This window comes from Podarcis gaigeae, assembly GCF_964106915.1.
Source record: "Podarcis gaigeae genome assembly, chromosome: 2".
Taxonomy (NCBI): Eukaryota; Metazoa; Chordata; class Lepidosauria; order Squamata; family Lacertidae; genus Podarcis; species Podarcis gaigeae.
Window position 1 is genome coordinate 87,011,148 of NC_139679.1, and position 26,659 is coordinate 87,037,806.

The window sequence follows — 26,659 nt, forward strand, 5'->3', positions numbered from 1 at the left end:
TGAGTGAAAATAATACTCAAGTAATAACTTGAGCCTATATACACTTAGAAGTCTCACCTCATTCCACAATATTTACTCCCAAGTAAGTTTGCACAGGATCTGAGTACACAGCAGCGATCCTGTGCGTTCTTACTTTGGAGCAAGCCCCGCTGAAATGAGTGGGGCGACTGACTTGAAAAAGACTGGGGTAGGGAGTAAAAGGACCCTAAGCAGATTTGCTTAAAAATAATTCCTACGTACTTCAACTGCACGTATTTGGTGGTGTGTTTAGGATTATATCCTTCATTGAATTCCCAAGTAGCAGAATTGCGGATTTAGAAAGGTCCATATTGCTTGAGCAACGACTTGGTAAACACTGCTCTCTAACAAAATTTACTCCTGCTCTTGAAGGACTCCAAAATCTGATAATCACCACTATCAACACACATGAATCCTGGGAACTGTAGATTGTTACTGGTGGTGTGTGTTGTTTCTGTAGTGTAGGGGTTAACTACAGTTCCCAGGATTCAAGTGGGGGTTGGGGCAAGAAATGTAATTTAAATGTGTGGTGTGTATGCCCCAGTGCGCACTACGTATGTCCCGATGGGGTGTGCTTTAAAGTGTTTGCGTTTGCATAGGATTGTACATTTATAGTTACAGGAAGGGATATTGTGATAGAGCACAGAATTCTCTCCCCCCCCCTTTAAAGTTCTTTTTGCAAGACATTTCCCAATTTTTGTGGTATTTACCCACTGATCACAATCAGGAACATTTCATGGTAATAGTTTAATGTTGCATTTGAGCTAATAATTCTGTAAAAGTATTTTGTTGATGGGTTGTGTGTGTGTGTGTGTGCGTGAGAGAGAGAGAGAGGGGGGGGGATTTCAGGCATTTTGTAAACCTGAGAAGTTTTTTTTCTGGACCTGTTTTCCAGATTACAATCTTTGCAAGTTAGAACTTCTAATTTTCTTGGTTAGGCTCTTTCAGGGATGTTGTATTGTCAGTTTTTCAAACCTTCTCCAGCATTCTAAACTGAGCAACAGTGAAATTCAGGTCTTTCATCTCTCTCAACTTCCTTTAAAAATATCTCTTCCGCCCTTTTTATTTTACTTTATTTCATTCCATTCCATTTATGAATCACTTCCTATGAAACATCTTTAAGTAATTTAAAACATTAACAATAAAACATATATGAAAAGATTTCATATATGAAAAGGATTTCATATATGAAAAGGATTTCATATCCAATAAGGAAATAGACTGGGATAAAAGGCTCTATTTAAAGGCTTGCTGAAAAAAAGATGATCTTCAATAGGTGCTGAAAAGGCAGTAGAAACAATGTCTCTCTGATATGTAATGGAAGCCTGTTCCAGATTGATAAAATTAATCTGAATTAATTAATTAAACTTCCTTTTAAGAGTCTCTGTTTTAGTGAATGAGTAGGGAAGTGAGGGACAGATGGGGCTCATTAACCTGGGAAGGTAGCCCATCTAGAAGGAAAACTCTTGATTCTAAACTTCTGCTGCCTTGTGGGATATCTTCCAGAGGAAAAAAAAGCTAAGGAGTACACATATCCAGAGTCGATTCCCTAAAGCAGTTGGATGGTATCTTGCGTGCCTTCTCCTGACAACTCCTGCAGCCAAGCTGGTGCCAAACCAATTGCTCTGCTTTCCCTTGGACCACATCATCAAAGCAGAGGAGAGGTTGCTTGTCGTCTGAGCAACCCAAGACCTCCATACATACTGCCCAGGCTTGCACCCTGGGGAGGTCAACTGAAGTGCCGCTAACAGAGCACTTTGACTTCACCCCAGAGGGGCATTCCATTATCTCTCGAGACAGACAGATGCCAACGACAAAAAATACTGTTTCTGGCGGTCCTGAAGTTCCAGCTCCCTTTTTTGAAGTTGTTTTTTTTTTTTTTTAGTCCTTTGTGCTGTTTACTCATCTTTTGGTCCTTATCTCTTAGCCCTTGGCATTAAACCCGTTCCTGAAGCTCTTATTCCTCCTAGGAAATCATCCACCTGGAATCTAGAGTCTCAAAATGAGTCCCCCTTCCTGCCACAATCCCCCCAACCTTGTACTTTTGGTAGTAGTGTGGGACTTTCCAGCTGATATCACTGCAGTGCATCTAGGTATCACCCTAACAAAAGATAACATTCCCCTCACCTCCAGGACAGCCTTTTCTTGTGAAACATTAAGCTGGCAAGAGCCTCTTCCGGAATACTCTTCCGGAACACAAAGCTCTTCTGGAGCTTTGGAATGTGTTTTCTCACAATGAGATCAAGGCGCCTAGTAACTTCGTTTCAGCACTCTTTGAGCAGTGGAGTATTCCAAAAAAGCAAAGCAAAACAAGATTATTTGGTGAATTGGTCCGGGGAAGAACATGATGGGGTGTGAGGGGACTGTGTGCTCTATAGTTGTGATGGGAAAGAAGTGACAGGTTCTGTGAGGATAAATGGCAAAGATCAGTGTTCACCAGGGAAACTGTGGCACCTTTCTGGTATAACAGAGTCCAACCTTTTATTTATTGTTTGTGTGAAGTTTACATTTTTGCTGGGAGGATATTCTGGGAGGGAATGAGTGGGCCCATGGGAGCCTTAACTCTGTGCTAATGAAGTTTGTTTGTTTATATATTGGCCAATAAATTTCCCTGAGTTACTTAAAAAGTTAGATTGAATGGGGTTCCCTGTGGTGTGATTATATGGGTGTCTTGCGGTTGGATGTGGCAGCAGGGTAGCAAATATACATTTCTGCCACCCTCATTTAATTCACACATCATACTGGCTTATTTTTAGTATTCTGCTGCTTCTAGAGTTCTCTTTCGTTGTAGGAAAGTTTGTGCTTGGCAACACTGAGCCTACCAGTGGAGATGATTACTGAAAAGAGGTTACTAGCATCAGGGTTCCTTTGTTGGAGAAAGCATTGCTGGGTCCAGCCCCCAAGTGGGCTTCTCCATCTTTAGACAGTTGCACAGAAGAACTGGAAATGTCACAAAGTGTGGCTCTTCTTATTACACAGCGGTGGTGGCAAGAGAAGCTTCCGTGAACAACATCTTCCCTTCTATGGAATTTTGAGCAGTTGAGAACATAAGATCTGACCTCATAATGGCCAAACATGCTTATGGGAAGCTGGCAAGCATTACCCAAGTGTAAGAGTACTCTGCTACCCTGCAGTTTCCAGCAACTGGTATTCAGAAGGACACAGCCTCCAACCATGGAGGCAGAGCATAGCCATCATGGAAGTCACAAACCGAAACATTTCTGACTTCTGTGAGATTTTCACTCTTGTAAGGCTGCAGTATTAAGCAGACTTTATATTACTTCCTAGGAAGTAAGACCCATTAAAGTTGATCAAAGTTTAGTGGTGAACTTATTTATGGTGAAACTGTTTAAAATTAGGGTGTAAGTAAGCTTAGATCTGCAAACTTAAAAGTTCTGGAATCCCTTTGTACTCTGGAGAGGCTCAGAATTCCTAGCTGAGCACTCGGAGTGCATTGTCACTAAGAACTGTGCCATTAAAAATTCCTTGTTATGGATCTGAGCTTTTTGTGACTGGAATGAATAATATCACTTTGCAAAATTTAGTTCCTCTTTTGAGTGCTTTATACTGCTTTTTAAAATCATAAACCTGGGAAGGAAGAAGTAGGGGTCAGCAAACTTTTTCAGCAGGGCCAGTCCACTGTCCACGGTCCACAGACCTTGTGGGGGGCTGGACTATATTTTTTTGGGGGGGAAATGAACGAATTCCTATGCCCCACAAATAACCCAGAGATGCATTTTAAATAAAAGCACACATTGTACTCATGTAAAAACACCAGGCAGGCCCCGCAAATAACCCAGAAATGCATTTTAAATAAAAGGACACATTGTACTCATGTAAAAACACACTGATTCCCGGACTGTCTGCGGGCCGGATTTAGAAGGCGATTAGGCCAGATCCGGGCCTTGGTTGGCCTACCCATGAAATGCACTCATTCTGAAAATCGAGAAATTGCTTAAGGTCATTCATAATGGCTAAGCAGAAGGGCAACAACAGTTTAGATATAAGACCAGTTAGCAGAAATGTTCCCTGTAAAAGAAGTGCAGGATGAGTTCTTTATTAATGGAGGCAGTAATTTCCAATTATTTATTATAAACATGTTTTTTTTTACATGCAAGTCAGATGGTCCTCCAAATGTTGCTAAATGGGTGGGTGCGGTATTGTGCTTTTAGTCTAACATGCAGTTCTGCCATTAGTTATGTGCAGATGTGGGGACTTCATATAGCTAATAGACACAAGATGACTAATGTTTTGATAAAAAATTGTCAAAAATAGATGCCTGAAATTTTTGGTGGCAAATGAAACACTTTGATACTTTGTCAAAATGTTGACGTTTTCTTAAAATCTTTAGCGTTCAATTTGTTAAATACAATTTTTTCCTACTCCCTCAACCAGCTTTGGTGTGAATTGAGAAGCCATATGTGTTTCAAGTAGCACCAAATCTGTGCTGTTGGGATGCAGATGAGAGGTGTGAATTCCAGGATTTTGGATCAGGTCCATCCAGTTCAAAACTAGTGTTCCAATACTGTAGTGATGTACACATAATTACTTTTAACAGCTGTCCTTCTACTTTATTCAGGAATGTTTGGAGGACCAATGCCGAATTTGAGAACCAAGGGGGCTTGAGTGTGGTGTGGTTGGTACTCAGTAAGGCTGTGTTTGTACCAGGTGATATGCGAACCAGGAGAAGCAGAACCTTGAGGTTTCTGCCCTGAGATTGCAAAGAGCAACACAAGGTGTACTTGGGAATAGGTTAAGCAGAGTGGAAGGGATTCTTACTTATCAAATATTCTGCTGGCTGTTTGGCACAGCTCACCAGAAACTTCCCTTGCAAGCAAATTTATGGGGTTGTTTCTGGCACACTGATTTGCATTGTGAATCAGAACCTTTCCCAGACCGTGAATCCACTCATAAAGGTTATGGTATGCTGGCCTAGAGCTATCTCTTTTTGGCTTGCCTATCGTTAGGCACATACCAGCTTGTTATCTGAAATGCAAGAATCTGGTCAAATGTATTGAAGTGCCCCTAGCTTGTTGTTCCTGTTGGTTATATGCAGGACATTAGAGAGAAAGTTTGAAGGTGAGGAACACTTTTAAAAAGGTACTTCTTGTAAGACTTGGCTGTGGACATCACCAGTGAACAGCATCAGAAAAACCAGGACAAAACCACTGGTATGGCTGCCTCCTAGGGATATGTGAGGAAGACTATACTCTGTTTCTGGAATGGAGTGTGGTGTTTCTGACTGCATGAACCAGATGCAGGGGATGTCATTCCCCACTTTGATTCAGAAAGCTAATTTACTGGTGCTAGTACCGGTGTGGGTGCTGGAGGCTGTGGTGCTGCCTCCACTAAGAAGCATAGTGGTGTTCTCAGAGAAGTGCCTAGTTTTTCCTTGGACATTCTGCGCTTCCCGGTGTGTGCTGTAACTCCAAACTGCAGAGTACAGAAAGTTGCCACCTATCTCAGGATAGTTAGTTAATGCAGTTTGCCCACTCCTGTGTTGGTAATAATGAAAAGTTTTTTTGGAGTAACATATATAGTACATATTGAAGCATTGGTTGGACTGATTCTAGCCATACTGACTCCAATTTCATAAATGTCACGCAGAACAGGGTATGGTTGGGTGTGGAAATAATTATGCCATGACGTCACAGGATTTGTGCCCTTTCTCACATCCAGGAGCTTCCAAAACGTTAAGTGTTTTTTCTCTTCTTGGATTTTTTAAAAATATAAATGATTAAAAACCTACACAATGGTACCTACCTTTTGCTCCCCTCTTCTGTTTCCTCAGATCCCCAAATGATAGTGGATTGGGGAGCCAATCTGGATTATATGCATGGCTCTGATCCTGTGTCTGTAAGGTTAGAATCCCTAAGAGGAAACCTGCTGAATCAATCAAAACAGTTCTTATGGCCTTAGCTACTCAGCTAAGAATGCATCATCTGCTTCTTAAAGAATGAGTCCTGTTGCCAAGTCAAATGGATGGGCCTTTCCCCACCTCACCTGGCTGGATGCCATGTCATCCTACGTTGGAGAGCAGTAGGACAAGTGGGGTTGTGTGTGTGAGAGCTCCTCTATCAGTGCCGGATTTACATATAAGCTAAACAAGCTATAGCTTAGGGTCCCACTCTCTTGGGGAGCCCCCCAAAAATTAAAGGGAAAATAAAATAAAACCTACATATAACAACTGTTTTATGTTGTGTAGGTTCCTATGATGTAAGTAATGGGCCCCACCTGCTAGCTTGCTCCCTAAAATATCACATATAAAGGGCCCCATTACCTTCAGTAGCTTAGGGCCTCATCAAACCTAAATCCGGCCCTGCCCTACATCCCATGCTCAGGTTGCATATATGTGTAAATATAGCCTAAGACATCACAACCTCCATTGGCCTTCATTTCAAGGAAACCAAACACTGATAGGTGTGGACATCCCTGAAGTGTCTCACAGGTGGGAGACTAGGGTGTGCACAACAGTTACCCATCTTTTCCTGTGGCCCATGTGTTCTTGAGTCTACCTCACAACTCCTCCAGCAAGTGTTTATAGAGTTGCTTGTTGTCAATGTGCCTGTTCCATAGCTGCCATTTATGTAGCTGCCACATTGTCAACAGCTGCTATTCTTTGGGCCTCCTGGGATACCCTGAAGGAAAACATGAGCAGATTTATTTTCTAGGTGAACAGCCTCTGACACGTTAACCCAGCTTTCCGCTACCTGGTGCCCAGGCTCTGGCTGATGGAAGTTGTACCTCTCGGAGGCACCAGGTTGAGGAAGGCTGGAGTGGATTCCACCCTCTTGCCCTTTTATAAACCACAAAAGATCAAAGTGTGAGTGAAGTAAGGCCGTATAGGTTTAACCTGTCACATTTGGGGGAGGGGATTAAAAGACTGCAATGTCCTCCAGCTTCACAGTTTTTCATACTGGTGTTGATAGTAAACCTGTTAGCTAATCCAGCCTGTGGCTAGGAACCAGGCAGCTGTGGCTTTGAAAGGCTTATATGCTAGTAAAACACTTTCAGTTGTTTAAATTGTTTTGTCTGTGTATGAGCTGCTAACCAAAGCCTATTTCTTCTCTTCTCTTTTTGCATCCTCCACCAACTTGCAGCTCAAAATCAAACATTCTAATTTAATAAGTGGGTGCTGGCTACAGAGGCTGGAAGCAGCTGGAGCTGAGATCAGCCCCTAGATCCCGTTCTTAGCGCAGATGCTTGGCTGTATCCAAAGGAGATGCAGTCCTCAAAGACACATTGATGCTCAATCTGCACCCTGCACCACCAACTCCGCACAGGGATTTAATATGGCTGAAATGGCTTGACAGCATGGCTTGTAAGAGGGTCTGTTTGAAAGTACTCTGCAAACATTGGGCTTGCTTTCCAGAGACGCAGTGAGGTTGTGGATGTCTTTCTTTTGAGGATACTGAGGCAAAACAAGCAGGATCTGTGTTGTCTTAGGTGCTCCTTCCCAACATCCAAACAGTGTGTTTTTAATGGCAAATCTAATCTGCAATAGGATTCTTTCTCTTGGGAGTCGATTCTTAGGGGGAAGATCGTGAGGGTTAAGGAATGATTAGTTGTTAAAACCCTTTTGTTCTTAGAAGGGTAAGATGCTAAGTGAACATTTGATGCAACTCGGTTGACATTTTTAGAGGAGAAAAGCCACTTCAGGTGGGGGTTGATTAGAATCAGAGAAGAGAGTGCTGCGTGAGTCAAGGACTCTGAGCACAGGCTCATATTTGCATATGCTAATTTATATGTATAGATGCAAAGTAAGGCTGGCTTCCAGAGGAGGGGAAAGCAAACTCTGCCTCTTGCTGTCAGGGCTTACTCTGAGCAACATGGCACCAACAGGATTTTCTGTATGCTGCAGGTAGATTGGGCAGAGGACTCAATCAGTTGCCAAGAGCTGCTGCTTATGTACATACGAATACTCAAATAACTCTTGTTCAGCATCTGACACGACTTTCTCATGCAGGCACACTTTTATATACTTACATGCCCTTGTCACAAATCAACACCGTTCACACATGATGTTCAACAACCACAGATTAACACCATCTCTAGCCACAACTGGAAAGCAAATTGTGATGGTAAGTGGCTGAGGTCTGTTTTTTAAAGCTTTTTAAAGGGAGGGAGGAGGGGGAGGAGAGCAGGACTCAGTACAAAAGACCTGGGGCTCAGGCTCCCAGAGCCACCCTGGGTGGAGCTGTTTAACTATTTCTCTGCTCTCTCTCACACATATATATCAGCTTCTTTTCCAGTGCCCCAAAATATGTATGGACAAGTCCATAACAGATGGCTAGTGGAGTAATATTTCAGCCTTCCCTCTCCAGGGGGCAGAACCACAGCATTATCACGCATGCTTTCTTATAACAGTGTTTTTTCAGAGCCTCCGCAATCCCCCCTTCTCTTTAACCAATTGCCTAGCATCTGGACGGCTGCTCAGAAATGTATAGATTCATCTCCAGTAAGTGATAAGGAGGACCACCACAAAGTGAGCTGTGTGAGGAGATTCTTAATGCCGTCTGGTATGTAGGGAGGAATTAAGATGTTCCTCATTGGTATTCCTGCTCTGATGTCCTCTCTTTTGTCTGTGTTTGGGGTACCAAGGTGGTGAGCGCTCATCCTCTTCTTTGTTCATGGCTGGAAATGTGAAAACCAACTGTTCTGGGTACTGTCGCCTGCATTGCTAATTTTGTTTGCTTCACAAACTCACTCTTCAAACTGAATACAAAAACAACAACACCCCCCCCCCACATACACACATTAAGCAACAGAATGCTGGAGGTATTTCTAGTTGTAATACTAAGTGCTGCTTGTGGGAAACTTAAAAGGGAGATCCCTCCCCTTGACTGAAGCGTTTTCCTCTGTTACCTAATGCTTGCCTGCCCTGAGTCATGCTGGGTTGTTGCTGCTCTTTGCTCTTCTTGAGCAGTGGGCTATGTAAGCTGCCTTTTTCCTAGTGGCTAGCTTTCTTCAGCCTGATGCCCTCCAGATGTTTTGGGTTAGAACTCTCATTGCCCACAGCCGGCACATCTGGAGAAGCTGTCCTACCAGCCATCTCTAAACTGCTGAGCTAATAACAGAAGGAAAGCCCAGCTGGTTCAGACCAACGGCCCATTCAGTCTGGCAACCAGTTCCCAAAACCGTCTCTTTTAATTTAAATGGGTTTTATGAGTCACTTTTCAGTCAGCATATCCAAAGCAGCGCATATCCATAAAAAGGAACTATGTAGCAATAAAAACGAAGCAATTAAAACGCTAAAAATATAAATGAATTACTAAAACAAGCTGCAGCAGTGGTCAGTAGAGAGCAAATAAAGACAAAGAAGCACCAAAGCAATAAAAGTAGCACGGCAAGGAGCTTCCCCGAGATGCGCAAGCAGGCCATGAAGGCAGCAGAGCTCCCTCTATTGTCAACCTGCGGAACCTGTCATTCAAAAACTACACTGCCCCTGACGGTGGGATGTTCTATTTAGCTATCAAATGAAAGTCATTTTGACGGTGATGGGTTTTTAAAGCATCATCTTTTGGTTTAAGTGGCAAATTGGTCTGGTCTGGGGATTATCGGCACTAAATATATATATTTAAATACTTTTATTGTTTTCTAAATAAACACGACCAACAAAACATGCCATTTGTCACATAAAAACTCTTCCTCTCCACCGATACAAAGTATGACCACAGACTTAAAGGAATACAGTAGTACAGTAAGTCCACAACTTACACACATTTAACTTGTGCACATTCAGCTTTATGCACTTGGCCAAAAAAGGGGGGTGGGCATCTGTGTGTGTGGGGGGGTATACTTTGGCAATCCCACCCACCATTGTGCCCAGTGTGTTTTGACTACATGCATTTTTGGCTTTAGGTGCAATTCCCGGAACACAACCCCCTCATAAGTTGAAGGCTTATTGTACTGAATAGATTATGGTACCATTGCATTAGTCCAACAATTGTCTCTATTTTACCCCCATGTGTGCTTGGGGGGGGGGGGAGGGTTCCTCTGATTTAATCTTTGTGACACATAGAGGATACAAATGACTGCCGAGTTGCATATAAAGACCAACAGATTTGTTTTCCCTTTTACTGCACTGAGTTGACAAGTCAGTTTTCTGCCAAACCAGAACCCGAGTGACAACCTTTCTGTAGTACACCAACACCTAGTGATCTCCAAGCTCAAATGCTAGCAGTTCTTTATGACTAATACATTGAGTAGCATCATCCACTATCCCAACCAGTGTGTTATAGATTGACTCCCGATTCTTTGAACTCATCCAGCCCAAAGGTATAACCTCACTTTGCCACCATAAATGCAGATATGTGCCCTGAACCTCACAACCCCACCAACCATTAAAGCTCAGTGGGCACAAAATGTGAGACAACTGCACTGGTGAAGTAGTGTGCCAACATTAAAAATTGCCCAGTGACTTGGGCCACTGGCCAGGGAACTACAGGTTCCTGGCAGATTGTACCCTCTGTCTCCAAAAAAAAAAAAAGTAAAAAAATGAGAAACTAGTTCTCAAAAGTAGCAATTACTAATGTTTAGTGCAATGTGTTTTGGAATGGAACTTTCTTCTTCAGGAGCCATCATATTAAAAACATAAAAGCCAACTATTGACATATAAACAAAATACTGTTTAGGCTATTTAGAATATTTGAGACATCATCCAACAGCAAACATTGATCCTTCCATGCCAACCCCACCACCACCACCTTGGCCAAGAAGTACCTCATGGCAAGGCTTGGTGGAGCAACCTGGTCCTAGTTCCATCTGTTGCCCAGAAACAAGGAGCAGCTGTTGAGAGCTTGCTTTCTCCATGCTCCTTGCTGGAAAGTACCCTCGGCTCCAGCACAATTGGAGCTACAGAACCGAAGAGAGGTATGCTCCAGCCCCATCCATCTTCCAGAGGATGAATGGCTGCTGGGTTTGTATGTATGTAAGTTCTGGCAGGGTTTAGGTATTATTTCCCTGACTGAAAAGTGGAGTATAAACTTTTGAAATAAAACAATGCATGTGATAAATAGTTTTTAATGCTGTATTTTATATTGCTGTGAAGGGCGGGTAATCTAATAACTATAATAATAATGGTGGCATTTAATTTTTGACTGATTGCAAATGAGTGGGCAACAGCTTTGGGGAGGAGGGAAGTGTGTGTAATAAATACCGCTGGTCCCTGCTTTTCCTGAGTAGCAGCTAATTCCACAGGCTATACAGCAGGCACATGGACTAAAATTTATGATGTGTGAAAGTATTTTGAAGATTTTTTTTCTTCCTTCCTTCAAGCCAGCCTGCTTGTGAATGGACAGAACAACACTGAAGTGAGTAAGCCTTACTCTGCATTCTATATAAGGGATCCTCTGCCATTATGAACTTGGTGTCATGTGGATGAGTTAGCTCCTTCCTTCATTCCAAAAGGATTATGAGCATTCTTACTGCAGCTCAATCTCATTTAGGCACAATCTCCCGAGGGCAGATCATGAAAAGTAGTTGAAAACGGAAACTGTTATTGCTTTAACTTGAACCTCATTTCTATAATATACATCTTTTCCCCCGCTACTTCTTGCTAGAACAAGTGAATCAAGGATTAACCCACAAATAATTACTTGCTCTATAGCAAGAGGGAGCCCCCATCATTCAGCATGTGGCCTCCTTTGGTTTGGGGTTTGGTAGCCACCTTGCCTGATGAGTGATTGAGATATAAAAATGAATTTTACTTCAGTCGTCCTCTGTAAGTGCTCACGAGCTAGAGGTTTCCTCAAGCTATATTTCCCAAAAGTGATGGAGAAATTTACACCTGTCCCTGGGATAAAGGTAGGAATTTCCAGGGATCTATCACCAGCTAATAGTTTTGAAACTGTTGGTGGTCAGGAGCTGGAATGGCATGGAGACTGCTTCCTCCCAGATATATGACTTCATCTGGAGTAAGTGGCCACCACCACCTGCATTACAGTGAGGTTGGTCTCTCCCAGGAATGGACCTTTTTGTGTATAAGCGTGGCACCAGTAACTGGGAGATCTCCAAGGCTCACTTGGTTGACATTTTTAGGAGGTTAATAAGAGCTAACCAGTGGTCCATGAAACCTTATGTCAGGTTAGTTAGTCTCTAAGGTGCCACAAGAGTACAGTGGTACCTCAGGTTAAGTACTTAATTCGTTCCGGAGGTCCGTTCTTAACCTGAAACTGTTCTTAACCTGAAGCACCACTTTAGCTAATGGGGCCTCCTGCTGCTGCCGCACGATTTCTGTTCTCATCCTGAAGCAAAGTTATTAACTCGAGGTACTATTTCTGGGTTAGCAGAGTCTGTAACCTGAAGGGTATGTAACCTGAAGCGTATGTAACCTGAGGTATTGTGGTTTTGCTGCAGTTGACTAACGTGGCTATCACTTTGGAAACTGTTCCAACAGACTTCAGAGGGTCTTTGGCATAGTGACACGAATGGGCCCCCTCTCTAATGTGGCCACATAGTATCCCCGCCCCCCCCCCACTACCATTAACCGTGGTAACACTATTCCCCACCATCTCTAGCAGAGGCTTGGGAAGCATTTTAGCTTGGCTTCTATTCAAAAGTGCCACTGCTGCCTAGCTACCACTAAAATGGCTGTCCAAGAAAGGAGGCCTGTGGTGACAGGCCAGTGAGGGGCCTCTTCAGTCCCTGGGGCCCTTGGCTAGGACTCAACCTGGCCAGCTGCAAGCACCAGATCTGGTTCTCCTGTGCACTCTATTTCAGGCCTTCATACTTAGTTAAACAGAATGGATTTTTACAATCAAAATACTGTGCTGTTTGTTGTTAGTCTTAGGAGTAAGTAGAATAATGATTTTCCACCTATTGATTTTAAGTGATGTCTCGTTATCATGTCAATTATTTTATTGTAAAGCTGCCCACAGAGGAAGCTACCCACAATATCCCTGCATGATATGCAGCTCTGGTTTCACCTTCTTGCAGTGCAGAGAGCCTTGTCTAGACCAGCAACTTCTACAGGAATACAGTACATGAGTATCTTTATAAGTGGGCAGTCCTTTTTCTTGCACCCTCTGAAAAGCTGACTACCTTTTCTTTTTGCTATTCTGTTTTGTTTCAGGGGGAATGTGTGCGCTGCAGCTATTTCAACATGATTCGTTAGAGAGACCACAAGGATCTCTTGCCCATTTTGCCTGTTTCTGTCTATGGGAACTGACTTTCTTATCCCTTTTCCCTACCAGGCGCCCCCTTTTTGTGACAGTCTGAGATGGGAGATGCTGGGCATTGCTGACTGAAGTGAGCTTGCTGAGATACTCCAGCCTCATTGGACCCCACTTCCATCTAAACCAGCAGAGCAGAGAAATTGCCTGTTACCTTGGGTCGATTTTTCATGCACTCTTAAATTGCTTTGTATTGACACACTGTCAGAAATGGATTGTCACATTAACCCGCCAAGCCAGGCCCTGGGTTCTTGAACATGTGCAATTGGACTGATGTTCTTCCAGGTTTAGGCCAGAAGGATGTTGGCTTTTTCTGTTCCTGGTCTCTTTTCCTTCCCCTGCCTGATTCTGTCCATCTCTTTCACTCACTATTTATTTGCAATATTTGTATGCCACTTTTTTTGAAGGAGGGGGACCCTGGCACGCACAAGGCCCCCAGGTTTACTTCCAAGTGAAAAGGATCAGGTAGCAGGTGATGGGAAATGTTTTTTCTGCCAGACGGAGTCCCTGCCAGCCAATGTAGGCAATGGTGGGCTACATGGATAAAGAAGTCAACCCTCCCCCCGCTATAGGGCAGCTTCCTGCATCTTCATTTCAGTCTAGTTCACAATAGAATAATTCAATGTTGCAATAAGTTTATGTCCCTTAGCAGGGTATTAGTTGTGCTGGCTGAATGATTTTGCAAGGGAAGGTGAAGGAAGCCAGCATGGTTCTTGCGCTTGGTTGTGCCCCAACCCTTTCTGTTGCACAACAAGCTTCTGCTGGTGCAGTTATTTCAATGGATTTTGTATGGCACACCCATTATTCTCACCCTTACTCTAGCGCATCAGCCAGGCCAATAAAACTACTACTTAAAAGTATCAATTAGAGTGGGTGGGGAACCTTTTTCAAACCAAGGATCACATTTCCTTCTTGACAACCTTTTTAAGGGGAGGCCACATGCCATTGCTGGGCAGGGGGAAAGTGGGTGAGCAATTAATAAATGTTACCTTTGTGCAGTAGGCTAGTTTCTACACCCCTCTGTCCTCCACTCAGAAAAGCAAGAGGCATTATTAGAGTTTAGGGGCACATTCCAGTCAGGCAAAAACACTCACACATAAAGCTGGCCCAGTAGCAGCAGGCTGGGGTATGAACTGACGAGAGGGCCGGATGGGACACCCCCCCCCCCAAGGATCATCTAATCCAACCCCCTGCAATGCAGGAATCTCAACTAAAGCATCCAAGACGGATGGCCATCCAACTTCTGCTTAAAAACCTCCAAGGAAGGAGAGCCCACCACCTTCCGAGGGAGTCTGTTTCACTGTCAAACAGCTCTTACTGTCAGAAAGTTTTTACCTGATGTTTAGTCGGAATGTCCTTTCTTGTAACTTAAAGCCATTGGTTCACATCCTACCCTCTGGAGCAGGAAAACACAAGCTTGTTCCATCTTCCATGTGACAGCCCTTTAGATATTTGAAGATGGCTATCATATCTCTGCTCAGTCTCCTCTTATCCAGGCTAAACATACCCAACTCCCTGAACCGTTCCTCATAAGTCTTGGTTTCCAGACCCTTGCTCCTTTTAGTTGCCCTCCTCTGCACATGTTCCAGCCTGTCAATATCCTTCATAAATTGTGGTGTGCAGAACTAGACACAGTACTCTTGGTGTGCTCTGACCAGAATAGAGTGAGACCGTTACTTTTGGTGATAGGCTGTATCAACAGACGTATCCCTAACATTTGATGCACCCCTGTGTTTTGAAGGCGCATGATCTAGCAACACTGTTGAAACTAAGTAGAGTTGAGGCTAGCCAATGTCTGGATGGAAACCTTCCCAGGAACCCCATACTCTTAAATTTCCTGGCAGTAGAAAGGTAGGATATAAATGATACCTAGTAAGTAAATTTAGCTGTGGCCTCCTCAGATCATTATACTTCCCCAAAATGATTGAAGAAACTTCATTGTAAAACATTTGAAATTTCAGGAATAAAAGATATATGTAAGGGCAAATAGTAATAATGGCTGGCATTACTGTCTTTGTATATTTAAATTTCTACTATTTAAAAATTATCAGGTGATATGTCTGAAATCTCTGTCTGAAACATCACCCTTGTTATAAGCTCCTTGGCAAAAACACAAATCTTCATTTTGCTTCCTGAAGTGAAAACATAATGCTTGGTGACATTAATACAGTGCATTTCAAGTATTCAATGTGCTTTACATCATTATCTCAACAATTCTCACTGAAACTTGATAAGGCAGCTGAGGGTGGGAAACTCATAGCAACTGAGGCCACCTGAGTGAAAGTGATTAATTCAAGCACATCCTGGAGCAGTTGACCTGCCCCTACCAGAGGAGCGTGACCCTGTCCATTACAGGTCATCTTCCTGCCTCCTGGGCGTGGGAACCTGGTACACATCACACCTCTGACTTTTCAGGATTCAGCTTCAGTTTATTGGCCCACATCCAGCCCATCACTGTCAAGCACTGGTCTAACATCTCAACCGCCTCTCCTGATTAAGATGGAGCAGAGAGACAGGTCTGGGTGTCATCAGCATATTGATGACTCTTCAGCCCAAATCTGATGACAGCTCCCAGTGTCTTCATATAGATGTTAAATAGCACGGGAGACAAGATGGAACCCTGAGGAACATCACAGGACATCTCACATAGTGTTGAACAACAGCATCCCTTCTGTAAGCAGTTCTGGAGGTAGGAGCCGAACCACTGAAGCTCAGTGTCCTCAACCCTGACTTCCCTAAGATGCTGCTGAATGATACTGTGGTCAGCTGTAGTGAAAGCTGCCAACAGATCAAGGAAAGCAAGCAGGGTCACCCTACACCACCTGATAAATGTCATCTATCAGAACAACCAAGCTGGCTTCACAGCCATGGCAGGCCTGAAAACCAAACTGGAATGGATCCAAGTAATCAGCTTCCTCCAAGCATGCTTGAAGGTGGACTGCCACCACCTTCCCAAGCACCCCCCGGGGGGGGGGGGGATATTTGCCACTGAGAGGAAACAGAGAGGAGGGCTCCCCAGCCATGCCACGGTTTAAATTTACCACTGGCACACCTCCTGCTGGCGCTGATTGGATAGTGGGACCACCCTTGGGTGTGGACCACCCGGTGATGCAGCCCAGACAGCAACGAAGGAGGCGTCAATCTCTGTCCGCCGCTGGATCACTGAAGGGACCCCAATGCCTGGCCACAACGCTGCCACTAGAAAAAGTGAGCAGACTTCTGGGGAGGCTTCCTACTTTTGGACTGCTAGTGCTATCTTTTAAAGCAAAAGAAAACTGATGAATTTGTCTGGCACCTAGATGCTCTTTAACACACTGGTTATTTTCCGCCAGAATATATATAATTCTAAAATGTTATCATGTTGATCCTTGCAGCCTTCTTTATTTAGTCTAACAAGTTACCTCCTCAAAGATTATGAAATTTTCCCTGACATCTAATAGCACACTCCTCACATAAACAAGGGAAATTGTCACAGCAGCAGCTATAATAAAAATAAAAATGAATTTCATTGTAATGAGATTTTGGTCTCCTGATAAAGTTTCTTGACAAATGGGATTAATTATTTTTCCTTGCACTTCATTTGCACTGTATTTATGCTATGTCTATTACATTTTTATATCCCACCTTTTCACTGGAGAATTCATAGTGGTATAACTGGAGGTTTCTTGGTGAACTCTGACCAAAGTGCTGGCAGCCCCAGACCTGCTTCTCTTCATAGATGGAACTACATCAGGGACCTTCAAGGTAATTATCCCAATGTCTTTGTTGCATTATATGTGAAGGTAGTGGGTGAATTGTTTCCATGAATTAAGCTGGAGACTAAGGTCTTATCCACACTTTCCCTCCACTCTTTCTAGGCACAGTCCATGATTTAAAGCTCCATAGCTGAGCGCCCCCAGAGAATACCTCATGAAAACCCACTCTTTAAGGTTTAATAGGAGCAAATGTCAATCTACAGAAAACCTGAAGTTTGCTCCGATTCAGCTTTAAAGAGCGGGTTTTTGAGGGGGAAACCTCAGAGCAAAAAACCCAAATACTTGGACATGGAGCGTTCAAGCACAGACCTCTGCCTGGAAAGAGAGGGACAAAAGAAACAAACAATGAAAACTCAATAGATAGCTGACATTGTCTAACCTCCCTTCAAATCTGTGCAAAGAAATCAGGATGAATGCTTAATAAACAGTTCATCTGGAAATGACCTGAGATTGGGATACATGAAGTTCAGAATTGTTCCTCCAGTGCTTAGCAGGATTTGGTCTGCTTCCCTCTCTTCACTGAAGCAGATGGAAGGAATGGAGATAGACTAACATGCCCATGGAGAGGACAGTTACAAATAATATCGCAAGAGCCCTTCTGGATCAGATCAAAGACTCATCTAGTCCAGCATCCTGTACCTCATGGTGGCCAACCAGATGCCTCTGGGAAGCCCACAAGGAGGCCTTTTCCTGTTTTTACTCCTCAGCAACTGGAATTCTGAGATATTCTGTCTTGGAACTTGTAAACTCTTCTCGGATCACCTGATTATTTAGCATTCATCCTGACTAGCAAGTCAGAAAACTTAGGTGGAGATTATACAATGTCCACGCTTTCCTGGAGCTTCATTCTGATTTGTTTCTGAGGAGCTTACATGACAATCAACATTCATTCTGATTTTTTTGCATGAAGATATATGTCTTCCTGTCACTCAATAGGTAGTCTACACTTTTAGTGCATTTCCCATTCACTTTCCTAACTGCAAGAAGTCCACGTTTTTAAAAAGTGAATTTGTTGTGACACAGCACTTTAATTACACAAACTTAAATTTCTAGTATGTGATTGAATTCATTCTGCAAAGTGACAGCCTTGAGGCAGTCACAGATTCACATTGAGAGCCATTTGTATTGCACTCCTTCTTACATAAAACTAAAATCCAGCCCTCTGGTTTATGTCTGTGGCTGCGTACACGCCATACATTTAAAGCGCAACACTCAAAGAATCTGGGAAACTAGTTTGTTAAGGATGTTTGGGACTGTGGTTCTGAGAGTGGTAAATTCAGAATTCTTTGAGGGGTGGTCATGTGCTTAAAATGTATGCAGCCAGTTTTCCCAACAGCCTTTCTAGTACCTGATTATTGCATATATTCTAAAAATTCATTTGAAAGGCAAAAGGTGATTGCTACATGGAGTATTTGACATGCACATGATTTGTCTTCTGCAGTTCCCTTGTTCAGGTGCTTCTGCTTGTTCCTGTGGTTCTCTTTCTCCCCTCCTCACAAATCCATCATAATTCTAAGATGTGATGTGTTGTGACTGGGCTTGATTGACGGTGCTTCATGCCTGCCATGCTGCTTAGCTGTGCAGCCAAAGATCTGCATTTCAGAGCAAAGCTGAATTGTAAAGTGCCGTGTGGGAGTTTCATAAAGGGGGAAGGGGAGAATCAAAACAGTGTCAAGCTGATTCTCTTTGCCAAGAACTGCGGAAATGTCACCTGGTGTTACTTCATGGTGAAGTTTCAGCAAGGGAAAGTTCTGGAGTAGGATGGAGCAAGTGCAACATGCCCTTCCTTGATTGCCTCATAAGAAATTCCAAAAGGGGTGTGTGTGCTCTACACAGGTTGGTCTTCAGGTCACTTCCCAACACAAGGAGAAGGCAAAAACTCCCAATTTCTGAGCCTCTCACGTAGCTTGCTTTTAACAGTTCACTTTGGTGAATGCGACAGCAGCTAGATAAATTATTTGTGGGTCACTGATATTTCAAGCTAAGGATCTTCACTCATCACCATAGTTAAGTTCAGGGTTGAGTAGAAATTTGCCCTGCAACAGATCTCATTTCTCCTTCCTACCCACTCAGTACACAAGTTTGCTTCCCTTACCTCCTACACCTTTTCACTTTTACCAATAACAAATTAACGGAGAGAAAAATAATTAGCAGACCATTACAGACCATCAAATATATGTTTTAACTTTATGTTTGTTTTTCTGTAGACCAGTTTTCTGCCTGTCTTCCCATTCACCTATGGCCTGCCCCCACGGTCCAGTTATTGCTAATGTGAGAAAACCTATGAAGAATCTGCTCTCATGAGTCCATACTGAAGTGGGTGTCTGGTTGCCATAATGGGCTGGGGAAGCAGGAACAGCTGCTATCCTTTAAACCCACATGCTTCTCCAGTAGTTAAGGCTGGAAGATCCCAGCCTTAACTATTTATTGGGTCCCTTGTCCCACTTCCTGCCGAGACTGGGGGAAGGGAGCTATGAATAATGTATCAGTTTGGAGGGGTAAATGTCCAGAGCAAAGCAAGCACATATTCTACACCTGACAGATCAGCTGGACGGCAGTAGGTTCAGAAGAGACAAACTGAAGGTCCATTTCACCCAGTGCATTAATGTGATTTATATATAGATATTTATAGCCTGCCCTTCACCATGCAGTCACAAGTAGGGTTACATTCAGCTCTATTCAAATCAGCTATGTAACACACAAACATTAAATGGGAGGAACTTTCTGAACTCCTCATCCAAGTGCCTGTGCTAAAAGGTGCATCTTAAACTGACATCATTTTTGCAAGGTGATACAAAGGTTGTTCAAAGTGCACCACCTTAGTCCTGAATCTCCATGATTCTGCTTGGATGGTTGTGTGCTATCTTGGAGGTGCTACCTCACAAGGATTTTAGTAGCAAGCATAAGGATACATATCAAGAGCACCATTGATGGGGGGACCAGAGCGACCCACCAAGATGACCTCAATCATACACACTGCAATCTATGTAGGCAATGTGCATGCTTGGACCATCTTGGATGAGTTTCCCCATTGCTGATGGAAGTAGCAGCTGAGCAGCAGTAGATCGCTGTAGCTGGCTTAGCCTTTTTGCATGAAGTATTTAAATGGATCCTGCTCTGAAGAGAGATTTAAACCTTAATTCATACAGTTCACAATATGAAGAGCAACTTAGAACCTGAATGAGCTTGTCAGGTTCAGACCAACAAGTTTCAGACCAACAGGACTCTGTGTTTCCACATGCCTAAACTATGGGCAGTAAGGTATACAGGAGCATATAGAAAAATAGTGGTTTTGGGGTGGGAGGAGACATGCTGTTTTGGGGAGAAGCTGTTGTGTCTGATGTGTTCAGATCTGTGGGCACCTCAGCATCTATATGTCAAAGGCTGCAAGGAACCTGGCTTTGCTTATCTGGACAGCTGTCCTGTCATATAAGTTCTTCCCCTAGTGTAGTTTACATTTATAAAATCCCATCTGCTGGTTTCTCTTGGGACCCCAGGTGTTTCCTGAATACTCTCAGAGAAATAATCATCCCGTTCAGATTGCACCATCATTCACTTTCAGTCCCTGTCAGATTCCCCGTTTGCTTTTGTGTTCAGCAGAATACCAGAATTACTGCAATGATGGTTTCCTCCCTTCCTTCCTTTCACCCCTATCCCACCTGGGGCTGTGCAAGAGGTAAGGGGAGAAGTGGGTGTTGGAAGGTCACCTTCTCCCCCTTTAGCACACTTGTGACCTGACTCTCCCTTCCTTTTCATGACTCACTTGGAAAATGAGTAAATAACCTGCCCTGATCAGTGGACCAACTTTAAGCTTTCTGTCCTTGCTGCAGCCAGGCTGCAGAATTGCTCTGCTGTCAGGCCAGATGAGGCAAAACCAGGTGGCTCACAGGCAGGTGAGAAGCTGCTTGTCTCCTTGGTAGGAATTGAAAGCAAGATGACTCCATAGTGAAAAGTAAAAGCCTACTCATGTCCACCACCCCCCTGCCCATTTTTGCTAGCTAATGCTGATGCTTGCACAGTACATTCAGCCTTACTTGGCAAGATTTTCTTCTGTTGCTGCTGTACTGTGGAATGACCTTCCCTCTGCCATATGTAAAGCAACAACTCTCAGTTGCTTCAGACATCTTGTGAAGATTTATCTTTTTGTCCAGGTTTGAACATTTTGACATGTTCGAACCTGCCTTTCCTAATTAATAAGCCCTTTTCAACATTATTAATGGTACAGGGCCCCCATGCTCCTTTGCAGCTGGTTACTCCAGAAAGTGCTTAAGAATGTAAGATGAGTCTTACTGGCCAGGCCAATGGCCTATCTAGTCCAGCACCCTGTTCCCACAGTAGGCAACCAGATGCCTGTAGGGAAACCCACAAGTGGGATCTGAGCACAAGAGCACTCTTCCTTCCTGTGATTCTGGTACTCAGAGACATATTGCCTCTAACAGTGAAGGTGGAACATAGCCATTCTGGCTTCTGTTCAAATTGATTCCAGCTGTGAGAACTCAAGTGAATTGCTTGAGCCTGGCATGAGTCGTGACAAATCCTGCCTCTCTTCTACCCAGCACAGGAATGCTTATAAGCTTGAGAATGTCAGAAATAACTGTGGTCTTGGCAAGGGTGACCTTTTTGCAACGAGTCTCGAATAGAGCTGTAAAAAGGTTCCTGATTGATAATTTATCTTGGCTAAATATCAGTTCAGCGGATTGACTTGGGTCTGCTACTGGAAGAGAGACATGGAGAGAGAGACACACACAGTAATTCCTGTGCAGGAATTAGCAGTCAGTGTGCACCTGTTACTACAAGAGACTCCAGCTGAAAAAAAAGAGGCACTTCAATTTAGTGCAATTATCTCAATTTTCCCAGGATAAGGATCCTTGAGATATTTATCTGATTTACAAGGGTGTTCTGTCGAGGTGGCAGGCATGAGACCTTAAAGAGGCATTCATCAATTTCATGTGCACAGAGGGAGGGGGAAAATGTATGAGAGAGACGTATGGTGAAGAGAGGTTGGAAAGGAGCAACAACTCTCTGTGCCTGTCTTTAATTATGATGAATTAAACAATTTGAAGGAAAAGGGACCAGGCAGAGGGAACACAAGGGTGGGGTAAACATTCCCTCTTACTTGGGAGATGTAACAGGGTAGACTTGGAATTCAGAACAAGTCTCTAGAACAGATTATGGGACAAACCCATGTTTTAGAATCTTGAATTAGTTGCTTCTATCAAAACAAACATTTTCAGCTTCCTTTTCTCCTCTCTCTCTTGATGAGTATATGTGTTTCCTTGCTCTGCTGCCATGAGTAGCCCTCATAAGTAATACTGGGCCAAAAATGTTAGGTGTGTGCACGAGTATTCAACTAAATAACTATGCAGCTTTCACTTGTGCAAGTAGACCTTTGCCATGCTGTTCCCAAATCTCCCATGCCTCCATGATGTTTTAAATTTATTTTTTTGTCAAAAAAAATGTGTTGGTAATAGCAAGGTTGTGCATTGCACATATAGTCAAAAGTAAGATTGCATTCTGGTTGTTGTTGCCAGTTTCTTCTTTCCCAATAGTCCCAGGCCACTGATCAAAATCTCACTCAACTCTTGCATTAAAATCACCCAGGCCTTAGGCATCTCTGATAGGATGGCATCCAGCTGAGAATCGGCATCCAGTGTTGGTGCATAAGTGCTTAAAATAGTAGCCTGTTGGTTTTTGGCGAGTATTATTCGAAGGGTTTAAAGTTGCTCATTAATGCCGGTAGGGACTTCTGACAAGAGCTCCGCAAGATGGTTTTTTTTTTTTGTAATTATATTTATTGGCAGTTTTTTAATTTAGTTACAATTCCAATAAACAATACAATATAACATATCTTTTAACATAGTCTTCTCAACTTCTTTGGACTCCCTCACATCTCCCGCTCCTGCGTTCCTAGCCAAGAAATTTTTTCCAGCAAATTTATCCCCTTATTTCGATTCTTATTATCTAATTTTCCAATATTATATCTCTAATTTTTGATATCCTTTATTCAGATCTTAAGGAATTAAATATAACTTAAAATTTTTCCAAAAATTTGTCTTTTCTTAAATTTGACTTATCTTCATATATCACTTCTTCTATCTCAATGGTGCCCAATTGTTTATATTCTAGCATCCTCCTTAACATTCATATAGTTTACAATATTTTTGTAGATAGATCTTAAATTTCTTCCAGTCTTCCTCCAACGTCTCTTCTCCCAGGTCTCGGATTCTGCCAGTCATTTCAGCCAATTCCATATAGTCTGTCAGTTGCATCTGCCATTCTTCCAGCGTGGGTAAATCTTGGGTTTTCCAGTGCTTAGCGACGAGTATCCTTGCTGCTGTTGTTGCGTACATGAAAAATGTTCGGTCCTTCTTTAACACCTTCTGGCCGACAATACCCAAAAGGAAGGCCTCTGGTTTCTTAGGGAAGGTATACTTAAATACCTTTTTCAGCTCATTATATATCATTTCCCAGAAAGCCTTCACTCTAGGGCAGGTCCACCAGAGGTGAAAGAATGTTCCTTCATTCTCCTTACACTTCCAACATTTGTTGTCAGACAAGTGGTATATTTTTGCAAGTTTGACTGGGGTCATATACCATCTATATATCATTTTCATAAAATTTTCTCTCAAAGCATTACATGCAGTGAAATTCAGCCCAGTAGTCCACAACCTCTCCCAGTCCTCAAACATGATGTTATAACCAATATCCTGTGCCCACCTTATCATAGCCGATTTAACCGTTTCATCTTGTGTATTCCATTTTAACAGCAAGTTATACATTCTAGAAAGTACCTTAGTCTTAGGCTCTAGTAGTTCAGTTTCTAACTTCGATTTTTCCACCTGGAATCCTAACTTTTTGTCAAGTTTAAAAACTTCTTTAATCTGAGCATAATGCAACCAGTCTCGCACTTTGTCTTTCATTTTCTCCTGACTCTGCAATTTCCAATTATCTCCATCTTTTTCTAAAATTTCCCAATACTTCGGCCATTTGGCCTCCATATTGAGTCTTTTCCGGGCCTTAGCTTCCAATGGTGAAAGCCACCTTGGAGTTTTACTTTCCAATAAGTCTTTGTATTACGCAAGATGGTTTTTGATAGCAAAGCCTACTCCATGTATTCATTGTTCTTGTTCAGATAGACCTTTTCAAAAGCCTCCTCTTTCTTCCTTCAGTTGTCCTTCTACTGCTCTTCGAGTTTCTTGAAGCGCTGCACTATCGATGTTAAAATGTCGCAACTCTCTTGCAATGATGGCAGTCTTCCATTTGGGACACTCATTATCTGCGTTATCCAACAAAGTCCGTATATTCCATGTTCCAAAGTTCATTTGTCTTTTACGACCACTGGGTGGTGGCCCCACTGGGCACAGTAATCCAGTCAGAGAAAAAGGGAGGCAGACTATGTTTAGGGCACCTTTTCTAGGCTTTCCCCCTTTGCGAGGTGAGCAGAGTGGATCTTAAATAGGAATGCTCAGTCATGGATACAGCTGCCGAGATACTGAACTGCCTCATTACTTGAGTCAGAACAACTGAGTCTGTATCCACTGCCCATGTGCCAGTTCATGATTAGGGTTGTGGTGAGTGGGCTTGCACGTTCCTATGATCCTTGTGAGTGAAGCCATCGGGAGTCTCGTATTTCCAGTAGGGTCACTGAAGGTGGTAAGGTCAAGGGGGAGGAGGTAGACAAAGAATGATCCAAGAAGTCCTTAATGGCAGAACAGGCGAAAGATAACAAGTGGCATGTTACAATGGTTGTGAAGGTGATGAAGGCTGCAACAGATAAGAATCTACCGGTCGTCGTGACACTCATGCCATCAGAATAGAGCCTTACTGCAAAGACTGTGTTGGTCAGCATGCACTGATCTACACACATAAAACAAATTCACGCACAGGCGTCTTCCACAACACAGGCACAGCATCCTTCTCCTGGCAGCCTGGCTTTGTGTTCAGCAAAAGGCCACATTCTACAGTCATTTCTCTCAGCAAGGGGACACGCAGAGGCTGCACATGGAAGTTCCAGAAACTCCATCCAGCATTGCTTCCGCCTTCACTGGAGGGAAATTGTTCGTTGCCCACCAACAACTGTGCTATGTATGGACCTGGTGGATAAGTGCCCACCTTTTCCCTTTCCATAATGTTAATCTCTCCAGAATGACTCACTGAACTGGCAGCTCGGTGGCTGAAGCATCAATGGCCTCTGTCATATAGAGACACTCTTGTCATTCACAAAGAAAAGAGGCAGAGAGAGAGATCCTTTGCTTTCAGCCAGCAGTTCTGGGTTGGGAAATCTGTGACTTTCCAGAGATTGCTAGGCTATAGCTACCATCATCACTGACTGCTGGCTAGGGCTGATGGGAGTTGAAGTTAATGTCATCTGGAGGGCAAGAGGTTCCCTCACCCTTATGGCAGTTTATATGCCCTTGCTGAGGGAACACAAGAACTGTCCACAAAGCATATCATAGCTCCCTAGTTTGTTTCTGTCAAGGATGCATATGCAAGTAGAAACTGACCTCCTTTTTGGTAAAGAAGGAATATCAAGTATAGGAGACCTTGCCTTTGGCTGCCATTTTTTTTGAGGTAGCTTTGCAGATGGCCACTGCTGGGATTGCAAATGGAGAGTGTGCAGTTGTACTAAGCTCCTGCTTTTGGGCTTTCCATAGGTATATTCTGACTGACCACTATGGAAATAGGATGCTGGACTAGATGGGCCGTTGGCCTGATTCAGCATATACTTCTCATGTTCTTAAAATGATTTTACCATGTTCTATTGGCACATTTAGGCACCTTGAAAGTAAGCTAAGCACACACACACACATGCGCGCGCGCGCACACACACACACCTGCACTCCACCCACTGATATTTTATCTCCTCTTTGAAAATTTTCAAATGTGGCTTTTTTGTATGGAGGAGGAATGGTAGAAAAAACATCAGGATAAATTTTCTCCAGACCAGTAGTTCTTTTAGAAATGGTGTTTCATGCTTCCAGCAACATGGCAACAACAATATTCCACATGGCTGCCTAGCCACTTCATTCTGCACTAGCTGCAGCCTCCAAGTTGTCTTCAACTGAAGCTCCACATTAAGCACATTGCAGTAATGAAATTGGTGCTGTTTATTTTGTACAAATATTTAACTACAACGGTCAACCTTTTAGATAAACAGTGGGCTTTATTAGAGGGTCCTATAACAGCCTGGTTCTTTCCTTTTGGCTCCTGCTGTTTGTAGGATGAATTTGTCTGCTGCACAGTGCCATTTTATATGTGCCTACTCAGAAGTGAGCCCAATGAGTTTAATGGGACTGCCTCCCATGTAACTATGTACAGGATTATAACCATAATGGCATGCTCCAATATATTAGTTGAGGGAGCTCATGAGAGTACATATTTTTGACTAAAGTATGTCTTGTGTTTTATTATCCCCTTGTTACTTATTGAAATATTCACACTGCAGGAATTTATTGATTTAATGTTTATGGACTTTGTAATATGTTTATTAATTGAATAGTTGGGTTTTCCCTTAGGAACTGAACTGAATTTTTATTGATGTTATTGTACAATTTTATTGCCATTCTCCTCCCTGCTTTTCTCCCTCTCTTTGCGACACACACACACAAACACTAAAATTATTGTTAGCAGCTTTTGACTTTACTTTTGGGAAGAAAAGTGAGGCACAAACATTAAAAGGAAAGGTCTTGGATGTGGAAAAGGTGGATACAATCC

General features: G+C 43.0%; 1 protein-coding gene and 1 long non-coding RNA gene across 11 annotated transcripts in view; one reads left to right on the top strand and one right to left on the bottom strand.

Annotated features, from left to right (window-relative positions):
• LOC310838598 (clathrin heavy chain 2-like) overlaps positions 1-26,659 on the bottom strand; it is a 47,466-nt gene that overhangs the window by 14,199 nt on the left and 6,608 nt on the right. For 5 of the 10 annotated variants that reach the window (XM_083726111.1, XM_083726108.1, XM_083726109.1 and 2 more), the window contains exon 1: positions 2,146-2,247. The exons of 4 other annotated variants lie outside the window; for them this stretch is intronic. The gene's annotated coding sequence lies outside the window, so the exon portion shown is untranslated. Of the gene's footprint in view, positions 1-2,145; positions 2,291-2,840; positions 3,039-26,659 lie in introns of those variants that run through there. One more of the 10 variants, XM_083726114.1, reaches the window with a different exon arrangement.
• LOC310838599 lies at positions 7,633-13,446 on the top strand. The gene is made up of 2 exons (XR_014561071.1): positions 7,633-10,114; positions 13,212-13,446. It is a non-coding gene; the product is annotated as an uncharacterized lncRNA (long non-coding RNA).